Source organism: Macaca fascicularis, chromosome 1 (genome assembly GCF_037993035.2).
Source record: "Macaca fascicularis isolate 582-1 chromosome 1, T2T-MFA8v1.1".
NCBI lineage: Eukaryota > Metazoa > Chordata > Mammalia > Primates > Cercopithecidae > Macaca > Macaca fascicularis.
The window spans coordinates 184,988,620-185,008,737 of NC_088375.1; the positions used below are offsets into that span (position 1 = coordinate 184,988,620).

Consider the following 20,118-nt stretch of genomic DNA (forward strand, 5'->3'; position numbering starts at 1 on the left):
ACTTTGAGTTTCTTTGATGTGTATACTAACATTTTCATCAAATTTGGGAAGTTTTCAGGCACTATTTCTTTCAATATTCTTTTCCCTTTTTTCTTTATCTCCTCTCCTTCTGAGATTGCCAGTATGTGCATGTTGATGTGCTTGATGGTGTCCCAAAGATTTCTGAGACTCTATTAAATTTTTTCATTATTTTTTTTCTCTGTTGTTAGATTGGAGATTTCAGTTGACCCATCTTTAAATTTGCTGTGGCTTTTTTCTGCCTGGCCTGCTGTTGATACTTTCTAGTGACTTTTGTTTTTCAATTCAGTGGTACTTTTTAATTCCATTATTTTTATAAGGCTATTTAAAAATATTCTGTCTTTATACTTCTATCTCCTCATAGTAGTGTCTTTTGAAGAGAAGTTTTAAGCTTTGGAGAAATCCAGTTATTACTTTTTTTATGGATTCTTTTTGGTGCCACAGCTAAGAACACTTTGCCCAAGGTAGTATCACAATGATAGTTGCCTGTGTATTTCCTTTTTAATATTGTGTAGCTCTTATGTTAAGTGTGTAGTCCATTTTAGTTAATTTTTCTGTATCTTGTAAGTGTATTCATGCATTCAATTCCTGTTGCTGGTATATTACATATCACATAGTATTTTAAAACAACATGCATTTTTTTATATTACAGTTTTTGATGTAAGAGTCTGAAATGGGTATTACAATGATAATATAAAACTATAGGACCACATTTCTTCTGGAGGATCCATGGGAGAATACATTTTCTTGCCTTTTTCCATCGTCTAGAGGCTGACTGCTTCCTTTGACTCATGGGCCTTTCTTTTCTCTTCAAAGGCACCAGAATAACATCTTAAAATCTATCTCTCTCTCTCTTTCCAAACACACACACACACACACACACACACACACACACACACACACACACACACACTTCTACCTCTTTGTTTTAAGGACATTTGTGGTTGCATTGAGCTCACCTGGATAATCCAGAATAATCTTTTGAAGTTATGATCTTACTGTAATCACATCTGCAAAGAACCTTTGCTGTTGTGTAAGATATTATATTCACCAGTTTCAGGGATTAGAACATGGACTTTTTGTGGGGCTCATTATTCTACCTGCTACATTATGGATATAATAATAATTGTTATTATCTTGCATCTTGATTCACAGTTGTCCAGCACCATTTCTTGGAAAGACTATGCTTTCCTCTTTTAACTGATTTCACATCTTTGTGGAAGATAAATAGATTTTATTTTTAAACTCTCAAATATGTTCTATTGATCTATATGCCTATCCTTGTATCATCACTGAAATATTTGGTTACTGTGGCTTTATACTAAGTTTTGAAATAAAATAGTATAAGTTTCCCAGTATTATTATTATTTTTAAAATTGTCTTTGCTATTATAGATTATTTTAATCTCCATAAAGTTTAATATCAACTTGTCAATTCCTGTAAAAACCCTGTTGGCATTTTGATAGGGATTGAATTAAAGTTACATATGAACTTAGGAGAAAATTGATATTGAGACTGTACTTGTTCTTCAGTCCTGTTTATTTGGATCTTTAATTTCTCCAAGCTACTTTTTTATAGCTTGCATTATACAAGTCTTGTACTTTTTAAATTAACTTTATTTTTAATTTTTTGGATACTGTTATGAATTGAGTTTTTCTTCATTTTAATTGTCAATGTTTTATTGCTAATATATAGGACTACAATATAATTTCATATATTGGTCTTAGATTCTATGTCTTTTATAAACTTGCTTATTAGTCTGCATACTTTGTCTGTAGATTCCTGAGGTCTTCCAAATATAGGATTACAGGATTACATCATCTGTGAATAAGAACATTTTTACTTTTTTCTTTCCAATTTACATATCCCACTTTGTCTTTCTCTGTCTCTCTCTCTTTCTCTCCCCTCTCCATGGCACTAGTTGTAACCTCCATTCAAATATTAATAGCAAGAGTCCACATTCTTGCTTTTTTCCTGATCTTTGGTGGCAGATTATTTTTTCCCTTTAATGTATGATGGTAGCTGTAGCCCACACATAGAGTTTGAGGAAATTGCCTTCTACTCATAGTATATCAAGAGCTATGTTATGAATGAATGTTGAATTTGTGTAGTGCTGTGCTTTTTCTCCAGTTGTTGAAATGGTCTTATTATTTTAATACTCTTCTATAGTAGTATGGTGTGTTATATTAATTGATTTTTGGATATGAAACCAACCTTGCATCCTTGGGATGAATTCTACTTAGTCATAGTATATAATCCTTTCAATATTTTAAGGGATTTAGTCTGTTTGCTAATTTTTTTGTTAAACATTTTGCAGTCTATTACTATGAGGCATATTAGTTATTCGTTTTCTTGTGGGGCCATTGCCTGGCTTTGGTTGTAGAGTAAAAAGGTGAAATATTTGTCCCCACATGGCAGAAAAGCAGGACAGTGAGACTATACTCTTACAAGCTTTTTAAAAATAGTGGCATTAATCTATTAATTAAGGCAGAGTCTTCATGACCACCCTGAAGGCCCCACCTCCCATCACTGTTGCAATGGGGATTCAGTTTCCGACATGTGAATTTGGGGGATACAACAAGACTGTAACTCAGGCTCTCACCATACACTGGATTTACTGTCTCCTTCATCTTGGACTTCCTAGCCTCCAGAAGTACAGAAATATTGTTTGTTGTTCAAGCCACCCATCCTGTTATAATTTGTTATAAACAGCCCAGTCAGCAATATCAGCTAAGACATCAAATTTCTTATGCAGTATTGTGCCTTTTAGAGAAAAATAGAAATCAGAAAAACATCTTTACCCATGTGTTTACCATTTCTGTTGTTTTTCATTTCTTACTGGAAATTGAATTTACCTCTTGGTACCATGTTCTTTCACTTGAAAGACTTTCTTATTATTTCTTGCATGGCATGACTGCTAACAATGACTTTTCTCAATCTTAATCTAGGAAAGGCTTTACTTTTCCTTCTTTTTTAAAAGGATAGTTGGGTGGATATAGAATCTTTTGTTGAAAGCAGTTTTCCTTCAGCATTCTGACTATGTCATCCTACTGCCTTCTGGCCTCCATTGGCTCTGATGAAGGTCAGTTGTTAATCTTATTGGGGCACTTTATATGTGATAAGTTATTTTTACCTTTTTAATATTTTTTTCTTTTTAATAATTCCTTGTTTTTAATATTTTCCATTATGTTTGGTTTTCAGCAATTGGGCTCATGATGTGTCTAGGTTTATGTCTCTTTATTTTTGTGTTACATGAAGTTTATTAAGAATCCTGGATCTGTAGATTCATGTTTTTTACTAGATTTTAGAAGCTTTGAGCTGTTAAATCTTTTCTTCCCCTTTCATTCTCTCTCCTCTCTTTGGGATAAATACTATTACACACATGTTGGTAAACTTACTGCACTGGAGACATTTGAGGCTTAGTTCATTTTTCTTCAAACGTGTTTTTCATTCTTTAGATTTGATATTTTCTATTTTTCTGTCTTCATGTATACTGATTTTTCTTCTGTCATCTCAAATCTACTGTTTATCCTTTCTACTGAATTTTTATTTTAGTTATTGTATTCTTCCACACTAGAATTTCCATTTGGTTATTTTATAAGTTCTGTGTCCTTTTGGGAGTCTCTAATTGTTCATTAGTATTTATCATAATTTATTTCATAAACATAGTTTTCTTATAGATGCTTTGAAATCTTTGCCTGTTAAATATAGCTCTGAGACACTCATAGATTTTATTGCCTAAGTTTTATCTGAGTGAGTTACATTTTTGTTTCTTTGCCTGTCTTTTAAAGTTTTGTATAATTTTTGTAATTTAGGTTGTTTTCAATTATTCTCTGGGTTTTAGTTTCTGCTAGACCTTTTCTATTTTCCTATGTTCATATGTGCATCCTTAGTGATAAACCAAGAGTTTTGAAATAACTTGGGTCTCTCTGCCTCCACTGTGGATGTACACAGTCTTAGCCAAGAATATGCTTGCCCCAGTCGGGTCTGTACTTCAGGCTGCCAGAGTTGCACCCTTTACCCTTTCTTGCTAGCCAGTTTTTGATAAGTAATTTCCACTGACAATACCCCCTGGAAGTGGTCATCACTTTTCCAAATCAAGTAAGACCTCTTCATCCATAGCAGAAAAATTACTGTAGGTCCTTTTGGCCTGCCTTACATAGCAGATTTTTCAGGCCAAATATTCCTGGGGGCAAGGATGGGAGCAGCTCCAGTCTAGAATGTCAGTTTCCCTCTATTCTTACTGGAACTTAAGTAGTTTTCAAATTCAAACATTTCTCTGGTTTTTGTATACCTTTAAGAAATTATTCTTTTTGTCATTTATATTCACATTTGCAATTGCTTTTTCGGGGAGAATTTGCCTATCTCTTCAATTAGCCATAGGTATTACTTCCAGTTTCATATTTATACTTTTCAAGGTATTAATTTTGAAGGTTGCTATTTTTTTCCTTTCACCTTTATGAAAAGGTACATATATTTAGAGTACTTCCTGGAATAATACATTTTTTAAATAATTACCAAAGAGTTTCTAGAAATGATTGCTTTCTTTTGTTGCTTATACTTTTATAAGGCCTTGATGCTTAATTGATATGTTTCATGACTCTTTATTTTTTCTTTGAGATTTAACATATTTTAAACAGGAGGTGACCCCAAATCTTAACTGTATGTAATCTTTATTATTTGATTCAGCAAATATTTATTATTCACCTGCTGTGTATATCTGACATAATTTTTTAAACTAACAATGTAAATAAGCCTTTGTACAGTGCTTTATGTTTTACAAAACGGTCTCACTATATCAGTCAGGATTCTGGGACTGTTCACAAGAGCATGATGGGGTTTAGGGCAATTAAGATGGCATGTTTTAGAATTCTTAGGCTGCTAATTATACAGAACTATTTCCCATATTGGGACTGATGGAGAAATGAGAGGAAGTGATTATAGGTGTCCTGAGGAAGACTCAATGTAAAGAAGGACACCTGATAGGAGCTTTGGTCTTCAGTAGAAGAACCAACAACTTGTAACTAGGCAGAGAGTGAGCCAAGGGTATAAGTACTTTGTCCTCTCACTTTCTGTCCTTCACCTGTGTCTGGTGCCTTCCATTAACCAAACCCAACCAGAAGCTAGAGAGTAAGGGAGCCCATTGATGTAGTCCATAGAGGTCAGCCTCCTGCAACACAAAGCAGGGAGTAGAATGCAGAAAATGGCTCTGGAGGGACAAATGGAAGATATTCTCTATACTTACCTTCATTCATTAATAAATATTATTAATTCTATCCACAAAAATGTCTATCACATATTGACACAGGGTTCATTCTGTGTCACTTTGCCAGCCATAAATCTCCATGGGGCAGGTGATGCCTCTGCTTGGGCTTTGCTGGAGCCTACCAGGCTTGCTCTCCCCACTTGATCTGGCAGGCTATACTTGGCTTATGCTACCAGCCCACATCTTGAGCCTGCCATGGCTCTGCACTTCACCCAGGGCTGGACCAGGCATGCTGCAACTGACTTCCACCTTGGGTGCCAGCATCTAGATGAGGGGGACATGGCCATGGCAGCATCTGAAAACTCAGAGATTCCAGCAACTGCAGAGCCTCAAGGGGTTGTCACAGCTCTGTCACTCCTTGAAGAGTTCCAAGGTCTGAGCTCCCAGGGAATGCCATAGTTTTCTCTCTCATTCCTGATGGCAGCTGACTGAATGGGGGCATGTCATAGTTCTGGCTTAGGAAGTCCAGAGGTCTGGGCCACCAGAAGGATTGCAGCTCTTCACTCCCTTAGTCTGGTGAACGGGAGCATGTAACAGCTCTTTTTATTCACACCATTCGCAGCTTGGTGAGCTGGCCTGGAGTGTGTTATGGCCCTTTTTAGCTCCCGCTCTTTGGTGGGTTCTGGGTTCTTGTCCCACAACCAAGAAGAATAGGGCATGCAGACATTGGAGAGTCAGCAAGGCAGAAAATAATTTTATTGAGTGACAGGAAAGCTCTCAACAACAACAGGGGACCTGAAGTGGGTAGCTCACTGTGTGGGAGGAGGCCCAAAAGTGGGAAGCCATCTGTGTGGCTGAGTTTGGGGTTTTTACAGGTTTAGAATCAGGAGACCCCAACTGTAGGTAACCTTGAAAGAGGCATCATTTGATTGGTTAAAAAGCATTATCCAGAAAGAACCAATGAGGAAAGAGTGGAAAAACAGAAATAGAAGTTCTCACTCCGGTCATGGACTCTATCTGGAACTGGCAGCTCAGCTAATTTTCAGGCTTTAAATTGTCTTTTGTTTGAAAGTTGGGTTTCACCAGGGACCTGCCCCTGTCTGCCTAGGACAGGGATGGGTCGCTGCTGTCTGTCTCCTGCTGCTGTCAATATATCTCATTTTTTAAAATTCCTATTACCACAATCTTACTAATTCGGATCTTTATAGTCTCTTGATTTTATGATGGAAAAATCTGTTTCTTTTTTCAGACTTCCCTCAAATATATATTGCTGTTAGTTATGCTAGATGTTTAACCTGGGTCTTCTGACATCAGTTTCTTCCCTATGTCCACCTTCCCTCCCACTAACCCTATTGTTTTGAGTTCACTTACATTTTTAAGAAAGAAAATAATTGAGGATTTTGGGGGATTAATCTCAATTATAAAGTCGAAAAAATTGCCTCCTTGATTTTATGCTCTTGAAATTCACATGTAGAGCTTCACTACATCTTCTCATCTGTATTTTAATTTTTTATTTGAACTTTTTTTGGAAAATTTCAGTGGAAATATAAAATTCAGTTTCTTAATTGTCTTGGACTTGAGGCTCAAATGGTGAAGTAATTTTGCTAGGCCAGGCTGTTCTTTGGTTGTTTTTGTTTAAAGAATTTGTATAGATTGAAATGCAGCTGCGAGTGTATTTAGTGATTTTCTGCTGCTTACTTGTCAAGATTTGTATTGTTTGTATGAAAAATAGCATTTCAAAACCTGGCAGCATATTGACAAAAACAGAGGAGCAGTTTGTGTAATTCTCTTTTTGAAAAACTATCTCTTTAAAAGACAAAGATTGCCTCTGCTACTTCTATTCACTTGTATCTCTAACAATAGATTTATTGACAACTCTTAGATAAGGTTTAATTCTCTGCCCTCCCCGGTTCATGATTGTGTGCAGTTTTCTGTATGGAGAGAGGCACATTAGGATCATATAAGTGAACATACAATATGGAGGCACCCTAGGTGAATAGGGGAAGCATTTGACATTTTGTAACTAATCTGTGACAGGTTCAGGGCTGTTTCTTTTCTTTTGTTGTTTTGTTTTATTTTAGAATGGTTTCATTTGAGAGTATAAGCCTGCCCTTTGAAGGCCCCTGAACTAGGAATGGACAGTTGAGCTGAATAATTCCTGAGTCTTCCAAACTATGCTGGCAACTCTGTTCTTCCTCAGTTCCATTCTATTTGGCTGCTTATTAGGAGCAGAAGAGGAAGATGGCTCACTATTGCTAGGTGCCTTTTCTCTTCTTGTTTTTCTTCCCTCTTCTCTCCCCACATCCCTTCTCCGCCCCATATTCCTGTCTACCTCACCAAAAGAGTGTGTCATCACATTTCTGAGCTGGGTATAGCACATCATTACAAATATGTTTCCTGTATCATTCCTGGCAAGCTCATTACAAACTAAAAGTGGCCAACATTCAAGTGCACTTCCTCTGGGAACAATAGCTGTAAATAAGGAGGCATTGCAAGCTGGCTGCTAAGTTGTTCTGAAGATAGAGGTGCTTTTTAGCAGAACGTTTGACCTTTTTTATATTGCCTCAGGCCTATCTAAGACCCTCAAGGTCTATTTCTCATCTTAAACATCCTCTGTAGAAAAACAAAGTGTGTAGTTTAAGAAGATCTTTAAATTGTATGACAGCTCTCTCTTTTCTTTCTGTACCTTTAAAAATATAATTGTAGTTATGCTGGGTAATCTCCCTGTCATTTTGCAAAATGGATTTTCCTTCTTCCGGTAACAGATACTTTTTTTAACAATGAGGGAAGCAACATTTTGAATATTTTATGAAGGCTAAATGTATAGGGCAGGAATACTTAAATATATAGGAAGAAAAGGAACATTTTGTGCAACTTGAAAACTACTTTGGGGCTAATAAAACCCTTAAGTTTTATTATTTATTCTTCCATCAAGGTAATTGTCAGCTTTGATTTGAGTGGCTATGCAAAACCCGTTTTCAATACTCTTTTTTTGTGTGTGTTGCTGGGAATATCTCATTGAACCTCAAAATGGAGAGTTTTCAGAAAACATTATTTCACCTTGGGAATATGGGTATAATAATAATAATAATAATAAGTCATGTTTTAATACACTTAGTAGAACTTCTATAGTGTCAAATACTTGGAGTTTTTATAAGATACCTGCAAATTTTTCCAGAAGATATGGGCTATTGGCTTCTAAGGTGGACTCAACCAAATTTTCTGTTAATGAGCAGCCCTCTACTTTCTGAGAAAGTAGAAAGCTTCACAGGCTTATTAGTCTCTGACTGAATCGGCAATGTCAGTGAGGACAGCAGATCTTGTATTTGGTAGATACATTATATTGTTTCCACCTAAGCTGCATTATTTTTCCCTTTCATAAAAATAATGTCAATCATATGCATTTCAATCAATATTTTCAAACATTTTAATTGGTTCAAATTTCTGTTAAAAGATCCTCAGAGACATTATTTTCAAGTGTTCTTTCTCATATGGAAAGAGACATTCCCTGGATGTAATGTTTTTATGTCAAATACAAAAATGAAATTTCGGTCTTTATTCTTCTAAATTATTAATTGCTATTGTTATTCTCTTTCTCTATATGTATATCCCAATCTTGTGCAAAGAAAAGTTTAGTGGTTATTGAATATTGCCATTTGAATAATTCATGATTTGAATAATCTAAGTTTAAGGTCAAACTTGACATTTCTAACAATTTTTCTTCATACATTGTTTTCTTCCTGTAGCACCTATTATCATTAATATGTCACCAGTATTTTAGTTGCTAAGCTGGAAGTCTCAACTTGTCACCCTCAACTAGTCTTTTACTCTCACAGTGGTTGATACAGATTGATGTGGTTGGCTGGATAATAATTTATCCATTTCCTCTACTTATAACAGATTACTTTTCTCTAAGAGGATCAACAGATAACTCGGGTAACTCATGGTATTTTGGCCACTGTATTGTAGGGTGGGCATATGACTTGAGTTAGTTCAAAAGAGGCTTCCTCAATAGTTTTTATTTTAAAAACATATTGCAAATAGAGAGGCCTTTTCTTGCCTTTAGTTAGAAGAATGTGATTTGGAGCTTTCTGTGGCAATATTCCTTCTCCATGTGTAGTAAGCTTTTCTACAGTGGGAGAGAATTCAGTGAATAAACATTGATGAAGGATGGGAAGAAAATGTAAATAACATTTAAATTATCTGTGCCATCCCCAAGGTCCTTAGAGTTGTGTGGTTCTTGTAGTTTGTTTTATTTTTATTTGTTTATTTTTTATTTCTGAGAGCCTCCGGTTTTTGCTTATGCTTACTTGAGTTGAGTTTAAGTCACTTACAACTCAGAAAGTCCTGACCTTTGCAGTCATTAAAAAATATATGCAATAATATTTCATAAATTTGTTAATATTTCCTTCTCATCATTCACACGGCCACTGCTTTGGTTCAGGTCTCTATTGTCTTATGCTTGAACTCTCTGCCATTCCTTAAACTCATCCTGCCAGTCAGTCATTCTTCCACTCTATTGAGCCATAATTCTAAACATTTTAACACATTATTTCCCTATTTAATATTCTTTAATGGCACTGCAGACCAAATTTTTAGACACGACTTTAATGTTAAGATTTGACTCTTGCATCTCCTTTGCCATTTTTATACATTTTATGCTTAAACCACACCTAAAAAATGCCACTTTTAAATTATGCCATTCTAGTTAACATATCTGTGATTTTGCACACATTTTTGCCTTTGCCTAGAATTCTATCTTCTCTGAATCCCAACCACCTTGATCTGATAAACTTCTACTACCCTTTAAACTCAAATGTCCTCCACACAGAATTAATCATTCTACCATTATTGTTATTATACTTGCTTCCCTATATTTATAGTGTTTCTCTTGTTCGTCTCTCCCGCAACCCCCACTAGCCTTCAGACTATAAGCCACTTATGATCTGAAACTCCAAATCACCTTTTTGTTACCAGCATCCAGTATTTATTTAGTTTCCTTTTTTACTTAGAGATCATCATATCTGAACCTCTATAAAATATGTGGCTTATTATTCAGCAAATATTTATTCTTTTCAGTTTCTCACTATAGTAAGGATATGTATTCTTACTCCTTTGATTTTTGGGCTTTGTCACATGATTTTCTTTGGTTAGTTGAATGCCTGCTTGAGCCCAGGAGGTGGAGGTTGCAGTGAACTGAGATCGTGCCACTGCACTCCAGCCTGGGAGACAGAGCAAGACCCTGTCTCAAAAAAACAAAGTCAAAAACAAAAATAAAAAAAAGTTAATGGATATGACTTCAACAGAGGCCTTAAATGTGCTTTTTGAGTAATTTGGCTTTAGCATGCTGGTGATTTGCCTTAAGAACAGGTATATGAGAGACATGTTAAATATACCTCGTTTCAGCCTCATCCTAGAGCCAACCACAGCCTACCTACAGCCTAAAACAGAGCTGCACAGCCCAGCATAGATCAGCCAGACCACAACCTGCAAACCTATGAGTCTGAGAATAAATACTGTTGTAAGCCATGGAGATTTCTGGTAGGCTCAAACACAGCATTATTTCACAATTAGTTTGCAGATACATATTCATTTTATAGATTTGAAACAATTTGTAGCCAGAAAAGTTTTGACGTGAACTCAGCAAGCACTTAATAGCACTTGCTAAGCTTAAAGTGCTTCACCAAATGTTATGGGAATAGGAAAGAGTAATTCAGAGAGATACATGTATTAACATAGATTCGTCTTTCTTGTAAGGTAAGCATTTTCCTAGAGCCTCACATATGCAGGAGTTTCACACGATGAAGTCCATTATATTCTGACAGGAGAGGAAAACGTCATTTTAGTAGGAAAATAATAAAAACAAGTGATTTTATTCTCTTTTTCTTCCCTCCTCTTCTTCCCTTCCCTCCCTCCACCCATCCCTTCCCTTTTCTTCCCTTTTTTCTCCTTTCCTCATTTCTTCACTTCTTCTTTCCATCCACTTGGGCTGCCATAACAAAATACCATGGACTGCATGCTTATACAACAGAAATTTATTTTGTCACATTTCTGGAGGCTGCAGAGTCCAAGATCAAAGTTCTGGCAGTGCTCAGTTTCTTATGACAGCTACCTTCCTGACCTCCTTCTTGCCATGTCCTCACATGATTTTTCCTTGGGGGACAGAGAGAGAGAGAGAAAGAGAGAGAGAGGAAAAAGCTAGCTCTTTCTGGTGTCTCTTCTTATAAGAACACTAATCCTATTGGATCAGAGCCCCACCCTTATAACCTCATTTAACCTTAAATACCTCCTTATGGGTCCTGTCTCCAAGTACAGACAAATTGGGGGTTAGAGTTTCAACATATGAATTTTGAGGGGATACAAACATACAGTCCTTGACAGCAGTTAATAAGAATGGCCTACTTTTATCCATAAACTGGATTAAGTTCTCCATTGTTTGCCTCTATGATACCAGAGACATGTATCTCCTTTATAACACTCATCACACTTGAAGTGGTTCAGTTAATGTTAATCTTCTCTATGAGAAGCATAAAACCTAAGGAAGGGGACTGTGTCTGTCATGTTCACTGTTACAGCCACAACAATAATTATATGTTGACCTACAGTTTGTAGTCAATAAATACTTGTGGAGCAAATATTTTATGAAATATAGGGTTTGATTAATTTACTTTCCAAACAACAGCATTAAGAGGTTTCATATATGTTTTACTACTTTCAGAAAGTGCTTCTTGAACATTTCCATGAGATATAAGAACAAAGGAGAGCGCCCTATACTGTTTGGGGTCCAGAGTGGGATTTTGTTCTTGAAGTATATCATCCAATACCCCTTTTCTTAGGCTACTTTCTGAGAGTACCAAAATCTCAAAGAAAAGTGGAAAACTGAATAATGCCTTATTACTGGTTGGGTAAGCAAGTAAGAGACCTTTTACCCCTACTCATTCTTATTCTACCCTTACTCTACTGACTGATATAAACTATTGGACTTCTCTGGTAAGCATGATTGAATAAGAAGCTTAGGCCTGGAATCCTGATGGCTTATTCTGCTTCCTCTTCACTGAATTTCTTCTGGTTTCTACGCATATAGAAGATATCATATGCACATAATTCATTCAGTAAATGAAAGCTGAGTTTCGTGGAGGTTAAGTAACTTGCCCAAAGTTACATGGTTTGGTGAGTGTTAGAGCACAGCTTTGAAACTATGACTTTCTGACTCATCGCTAGTGTCTTCAATCACTTTGTCATGTGATGGATTTTATAAATAAAAAAGAAAGCGATAAGAGAAGATGATGGGGAAAGATTAATTCTTCTGGAAAATAATCTTGGAAAAACTGGCAATTTGAGTAAGGCCCTGAAGGCTTTGATGACCAGACATAGCTTGTGAGAGGGCTCCAAACTGTGGAATAGCTTGAGGAAATGTGCCAAGATTGTATATTCATGTTTGTGGAAAGAGTAAATAAAACTGTATAATGAAATAGGAGATCGAATGGTAGATAAAGTTATACAGATATCTAGAGATCAAATTGTAGAGGCTTTATGTGGCAGGCTGATTTTGCATTTTGTTCTCTAGGTAGCAAAAAAGGGATTATAGGCTCAATGGCTTGCTGGGGTTAGAGGCAAGAGGCATGAAGGCCATTCAGGAGTTTGTTTTTCTGACTTAAATAAATAAACTGAGGCAAAATTTATATAGAGAGCTTATTTGAGCCAAGGTTAAGGACTATGGCCTGGGTAACACTGTTGAATGCTCTGGGAAAACAAAGGAGAGGCTCAAGATTGTAAAGAAAGGACGAATTAGGAATGGTAGTAATTAGAAAAGTTGTTTTTCAGATATTATCATTGGTTTCTGGAAATACCATTTATTAGGGATTGGCAGCACATTGTTGAAAAAAAGGATAAGAGTTATGTGCCCAGCATACGGCATTAGTAGGTTAATTTATAAACTGTTGGTGGTGACCAGTCAGTATAGAGTTCATGTAACAGGCAGCTTCGAAATGATTACTTACCTCAAGTTGGGGAGTGAGATGTGACTACTGCCACATTTCAGTACCTCTCTGGGCCTGATAATTTACAGGGGCTCACATTCCCCAAATAAAATTTTTTTCTTTCTCAGTTACTACAGACTGAGTGAAAGAAGATTCACTGGAAAGGGAGAGAAGTTAATGTGAGAATCTTTTCAGAGTTAGAATAGAAAGTTATTCTGTCATAGGCCCAAGGTCACAAAAGTAATCAATGATAGACGTAGAGCTAAATCAGATCTTTTGACTGCCATTCAATCAATGTAAAATCAATAGTACATCCACTTAAAAACATGTATCAGAAAGCATTGTTAATCTTTGAAGAAGAATGATTTTGAAAATGTCACTCAGCCTTCAAATCCCTATTGTTAGTCATCACTGTATGATGAAATATAAAGCATTAATTATTAATCATGTATTTAATGTTTAATTGCTGGTTAATAGCTCTTAATAGGGTTTAAAGAAATCACCTTATTTGTTTAATTGGAGAATTAGTTCCTGTACATCAAGATAAAAATATTCAACTCCAAGAGTTAGACTAAGTTCTCTCCATTTGTTAATGCTAAAGAAGCCTGAAGGCTGGAAGCAAGGGCAGTTCCAGGTTTTATGTGGCCTGAAGTTTATATAATTTCAGAGAGTCCTCTATATGAAAAATTGTACAAATTATGAATATAAAATTATATCTTCAGAAAAAGAAAGGAGATAACAATACATTACTGGTACCTTGGGGATTCAGGTTCCTTTCTGCTGAAGTCTCTTTAGGCTATTTACTAGAAGTGCTTTGAAGAAGTACAGGCTTGCTTTCCCTTCCTGCTCATAGCTCTCGGCAGTCCTCAACCCTTACAAGGGCCCTTGTAACTGAGGAAACTTAAAGCTTAAATTTCATTTGCTTCTTTTAATAAATTCACCTCTGGTTGGAACCTTTGCTTATCTAATCCAAACCTGCCAAATAATTGTCCAACTTCCTCTTCAAGTTCTATGTTGATCATTAACTCATATCTCAGATAATCTCATTATTCTTTGATGAGGGGAAATTTCAGTATTACTGTTTTTCATAAATATTACTGGTTTGTGCCTTCTTTTCTATGAAAGCCAGTTAAGTATTTATATAAAATTATCAAGTGGGAAGAAGAGTTCATCCCTTAACAAACACCTGTAGATTCTATCTTTGTAATCCACTCCTTCCTTTCATTGCTTCATGTGAGTCTTCATCAATTATTGCTTGGCCTGTTGCAATATAGTCCTAAGTATTATTACTGGCTCGTATTTCAAGCTTTTTACAGGTCTCTCATTTTATATTTATACTGCCACTAGAGAAATCTTTTAGCAATAAAATTCAAAATGCCACTCTTTCACTTAAAAGCCTCCAATGGCTCCTTATTTTCTTACCCTGATCTACCTCTCCAGCAAGTTGTTCCGATATCCCTTGCATTATTGGACTTTGGCCGTACCAGCAATTTCCTGGCCTGGCCATCCTGTCTTATTGTGTCTGCAGTTGGTTCTTGCTGGTGGGTTTGTGGTTTTGCTGACTTCAAGAATGAGGCCTTCTACCTTTGCGGTGAGTGTTACAGCTTTTAAAGGTGGCACGGACCCAAAGAGTGAGCAGCAGCAAGATTTATTGTGAAGAGCAAAAAAACAAAGCTTCCATAATGTGGAAGGGGACCCAAGTGGGTTGCCACTGCTGGCTGGGGTGGCCAGCTTTTATTCCCTTATTTGTCCCCACCCATGTTCCATTTTTGTCCTATCAGAGTGCTCTTTTTTCAATCCTCCCTGCGATTGGCTTCTTTTAGAATCTTGCTGATTGGTGCGCTTTACAGAGCACTGATTGGTGCATTTTACAATCCCCTTGCTAGCTACAGAGTGCTGATTGTTGCGTTTTACAGTCCTCACTATAGAATGCTGATTGGTGCATTTTACAATCCTCTTGTAAGACAGAAAAGTTCTCCAAGTCCCTACTTGACCCAGGAAGTCCAGCTGGCTTCACCTGTCATTATTACTCTGTGTTCTGTCACATGATGATCTTTCTGCCTTCTTCCATTTGACATATGGAAAACTACTGATCCTTCAAGTGTAACTTGTCACTTCTGTTAACTCTTTGCAAGTCTTGCAACCCCAGGTATGGTAGTCTTTTAATTTTATGTCCCTATAATACTTTTTAAATATCTTGACTAATGTATTAGCTTCCCTCAATTGATTGATAGCTTCTTTTATGCCTATTCACTTCCATGCAACCAGCAACTGTTCTCACACCTCTGCACGTATCACCTCATTTGATCCTTACAACAACTCTATGAATTTGCAATTAGAAACACTGAGATGAAGTGTCTAATTCAAGACTACACAGCTAAAAAGGGATGGAGATGTGATGTGAACCCAGGCAGTTTTATTCCAAAGTATATGCTTTTAATCACTGTTCTGTACAAAGAAATTGGAGTCTCTAGTGAAGAGCAGAATAGCTGCTACGTAGCAAGTGCTCAGTGAACATTTGGAGATTGAACCAAGGACACAGGACTTTTTAAAACTTCTTCTAACAGCCAAAATGTAGTATGGATTGAAGATCTTTTATATCAAATGTTTGGGACCTAAAGTGTTTCAGATTTTAGATTTTTAAAAAGATTTTGAAACATTTGCATTATACTGACTGTTGAGCATCCCAAATCTGAAAATCTGAAAACCAAAATGCTCTAATGAGCATTTTCTTTGAGTATGATGTTGGTTCTCAGAAGAGTTTTGGATTTGTGAGCATTTTGGATTTTTCATTTTTATATTTGGGATGCTCAATCTATAATACTGTTATTTGGAGATACTTATTGCTGGGATCAGTTTTCCTTTCAGTTTTAGTCTCAGAGAATGTGTATTTTTGAGGATATTTATGAAATAACAAGGCTGTATTAGTCCATTCTTATGCTGCTAATAAAGACGTACCCAAGACTGGGTAATTCATAAAGAAAAGAGATTTAATTGACTCACAGTTTACCATGGTTGGAGAGGCCTCGGGAAACTTACAGTCATGGTGGAAGGGGAAGCAAACACATCCTTCTTCACATGGAAGCAGCAAGGAGAAATGCTGAGCAAAAGGGGGAAAGGCCCTTATAAAACTCTCTCAAGAGAGTTTTCTCTCTCTTGAGAGAACTCACATCACAAGAATAGCATGAGGGTAACCATCTCTATGGTTAAATTACCTCCCACCAGATCCCTCCCATGGCACATGGGGATTATGGGGACTGCAATTCAAGATGAGATTTGGGTGGGGACACAATCAAATCATATAAATGGCTTTTTCAAGTTTTATCTTACTTTCAGTCTTTTATGGAGGAAGGACTAATGACAGTTCTGCATTGCTTGTTATTATTTAAACATACAGACTGCAATACAGTGATGCAAGGTGACTAAATTTATTTTTTATCTTCCTAGTCTTTTGATGAAGCAAATGCACAGCTTTTATGGTGAGCCACGATCACAAACATGTTATCAGGAAGAGGCAGATTTACCATGGAAAGAGAGATTAACTCCTTTGGGGAGACAGGCACTATTTGGTAAATTGCCTTATCCAGGGCTCTAAATGATTTTTAAAAAGAAGTGATTTCTCTCACATAGGTGAACACTGTTTTCTAAGAGAATCTTCTCTACCCAGCAAGTCCAATTATTGTGGTTACTTTTGTTTTAGAAGATGAGATTTTGGAAATGAATAGACTGAATAGGACGGGAAAGTCATATGACCTTTGCTAATTTTCTAGCATAGTAAGATTCTTATTTTTCTCCTTTATTTCCACAGGCTCCTCATCTTTATTTCCTATTCCAGTGATAGCCACTTGTATGATTACTTGTAGAATTTGGGTTTCCTTCTTTTATAGAATCACATAACTGAAAGAGGCTGCAGAGGGCCACTTGCAAGGACCACCTGACCAAATGTACCTATTCTAATGGGCATTTCAATTAACATTTTTAGTTACATGTTGTTCTTTGTCTCACTCCTAGATAATTTAAGATAGCTTTCAGATCAGATTCTCCTGTGTAAGACATCTGGAGAAAGAAATGCATCAAACAGACACTTTTAGAATAGGGAAAGAAAAATATATTATTTTATATAGTTTTTCTTTCTGAAAATAGAAAGCTTACAAATTTTTTGTAGAGGGAAATGTTTTTTTACAGGATCTTCTTTATATTCTTGGAATAAGGAAGAATATACAGACAAAAGAGGAAAGGCAGATACCCTCATTGTTCTGGAAAATCAACTTATAATGTAAGTTTAATAGAAAATAAGCCAACATATAATGAAAAGAATTTTTACATATGCAGTTTAAGTTTACTGAAATCCCAAAATAACTGTCAATGGAGGAACAGAAAAAGTCATTTTCACAATTAAAGATCCATTATTGGAGATTCTTATGGCTTTTCATTTTGACCAGTTTATATTTCTTTTAGTGTAGATATAATAATAATTTATTGTATTAGTCTGTTCTTACATTGCTGTAAATAAATACATGAGATTGGGCAATTTATGAAGAAAAGAGTTTTATCTTGGCTCATAGTTCTATAGGCTATACAGGAAGCATGGTATCAGCATCTGCTTCTGATGAGGGTTTCTGCAGCAATCATGGCAGAAGGTAAAGGGGAAGCCAGGACATCATATGGTAAGAGCAGGAGCCAAAGAGAGAGAAGTGGTGAGATGATACACTCTTTTAAGCAATAAGAGCTCGTGCAAACTAACTGTGTGAGAACTGAATTCTCGCCAAGGGAATAATGCTAATCCATTCATGAGAGATCCTCCCTTATGACCCATCACCTCCCACCTCTCCCCACCTCTAACATTGGGAATCACATTTCAACATGAGATTTGAAGGGGACAAACATCTGAACCATATCACCCACTTTTACATAGCATCTTATGGTTTCCTCTGGGCATCCTTCCATCATTTCTTCATCCATCCCAACAGCACCTGATGTTTTTGATTGAAGTTATCTACTTTTGTGACTGTTGCTCCAGCTTGATCATAAGCTTCATGAAAGCAAGGACCGATATATTCGCGTTTGTATTCTGGTTCCCTGCACAAAGTCTGGCCTGAAACAGAGCTTTAATATATTACCTTAATGATTCTGTAACTTATTTTACTTAACAACTTTTGTAGTTAGCTTTTATGTATACATTTGCTCAACAGAGATTTATTGAATATCTAGTTAGGCCAGACACTACTACAGTTGCTGCGGATATAACAATAAACAAAACAAGAAAGATTCTTTTCCTCAAAGAACGTACATTCTTACTAGAGTGGATAGAAATAAACAATAGTCATAGTAAATAAGTAATTTTAATAATATACTTGGATATAGTGGGAAAACTAGGGCAGGTGAGAGGAATCAGGATGTAGGAAAAGGGTATTTGGCATTATTTAACATGGTGTTAAAGTTGGCCTTATTGAGGAAGTGAAATTTGAACAATTACTTGAAGGAAGCCAAGTAAAGTGATAATAATAGGAGATGAGGTCAGACACATGAAGAGGGGTAGCTCATATAGAATATATTAAAACTTTGATATTTACTCTGAATAAAATGCTAAGCCACGATGAGATACCATCTCACAAAAGTCAGAATGGCTACTATTAAAAGTCAATGGTAGCTTGATGGGGATAGCATTGAATCTACAAATTACTTGCGGAAATGTGGCCATTTTCACAATATTGATTCTTCCTATCCATGAACATGGAATGTTTTTCCATACGTATGTGTCCTCTCTTATTTCCTTGAGCAGTGGTGCAGTTGTGAATAGGAATTCACTCATGATTTGGTTCTCTATTATTTGTGTATAGGAATGCTTGTGATTTTTTTGCGCATTAATTTTGTATCCTGAGATTTTGCTGAAGTTGCTTATCAGCCTAAGGAGATTTGGGACTGAGACGATGGGGTTTTCTAAATATACAATCATGTCATCTGCAAAAAGAGACAATTTGACTGCCTCTCTTTCTATTTGAATACCCTTTATTTCCTTCTCTTGCCTGATTGCCCTGGTCAATACTTCTAATACTATGTTGAATAGAGGGCATCCTTGTCTTGTGCTGGTTTTCAAAGGGAATGCTTCCAGTTTTTGCCCATTCAGTATGATATTAGCTGTGGGTTTGTCATAAATAGCTCTTATTATTTTGAGATACATTCCATCAACACCTAGTTTACTGAGTTTTTAAGCATGAAGCACTGTTGAATTTTTTGAATGCCTTTTCTGCATCTGTTAAGATAATCATGTGGTTTTTGTCATTGGTTCTGTTTATGTGATGAATTACGTTTATTGATTTGTGTATGTTAAACCAGCGTTGCATCCCAGGGATGAAGCTGACTTGATTGTGATGGATAAGCTTTTTGATGTGCTTGTGGATTTGGTTTTCCAGTATTTTATTAAGAATTTTTGCTTCATTATTCCCAGCAAGCTACTATTGACTTTCTTCACATAATTAGAAAAAACTACTTTAAATTTCATATGGAACCGAAAAGTGGCTTGCATAGCCAACACAGTCCAAAGGAAAAAGAACAAAGCTGGAGGCATCACGCTACCTGACTTCAAACTGTACTACAAGGCTACAGTAACCAAAACAGCATGGTAGTGGTACCAAAACAGATATATAGACCCATGGAACAGAACAGAGGCCTCAGAAATAATGCCACACATCTACAACCATCTGATCTTTGACAAACCTGACACAAACAAGCAATGGAGAAAGGATTCCCTATTTAATAAATGATGTTGGTAAAACTGCTAGCCATATGCAGAAAACTGAAACTGGACCCCTTCCTTACATCTTATACAAAAATTAACTCAAGATGGATTAAAGGCTTAAACCTAAGACCTAAAACCATAAAAACCCTAGAAAAAAACCTAGGCAATACCATTCA

At 36.2% G+C, this 20,118-nt stretch overlaps 1 protein-coding gene across 13 annotated transcripts in view; it reads left to right on the forward strand.

The window, feature by feature from the left end:
- The window catches only part of LOC107126370 (AGBL carboxypeptidase 4), a 1,456,730-nt gene that overhangs the window by 273,119 nt on the left and 1,163,493 nt on the right, over positions 1–20,118 (forward strand). The gene's annotated exons all lie outside the window — the stretch shown is intronic.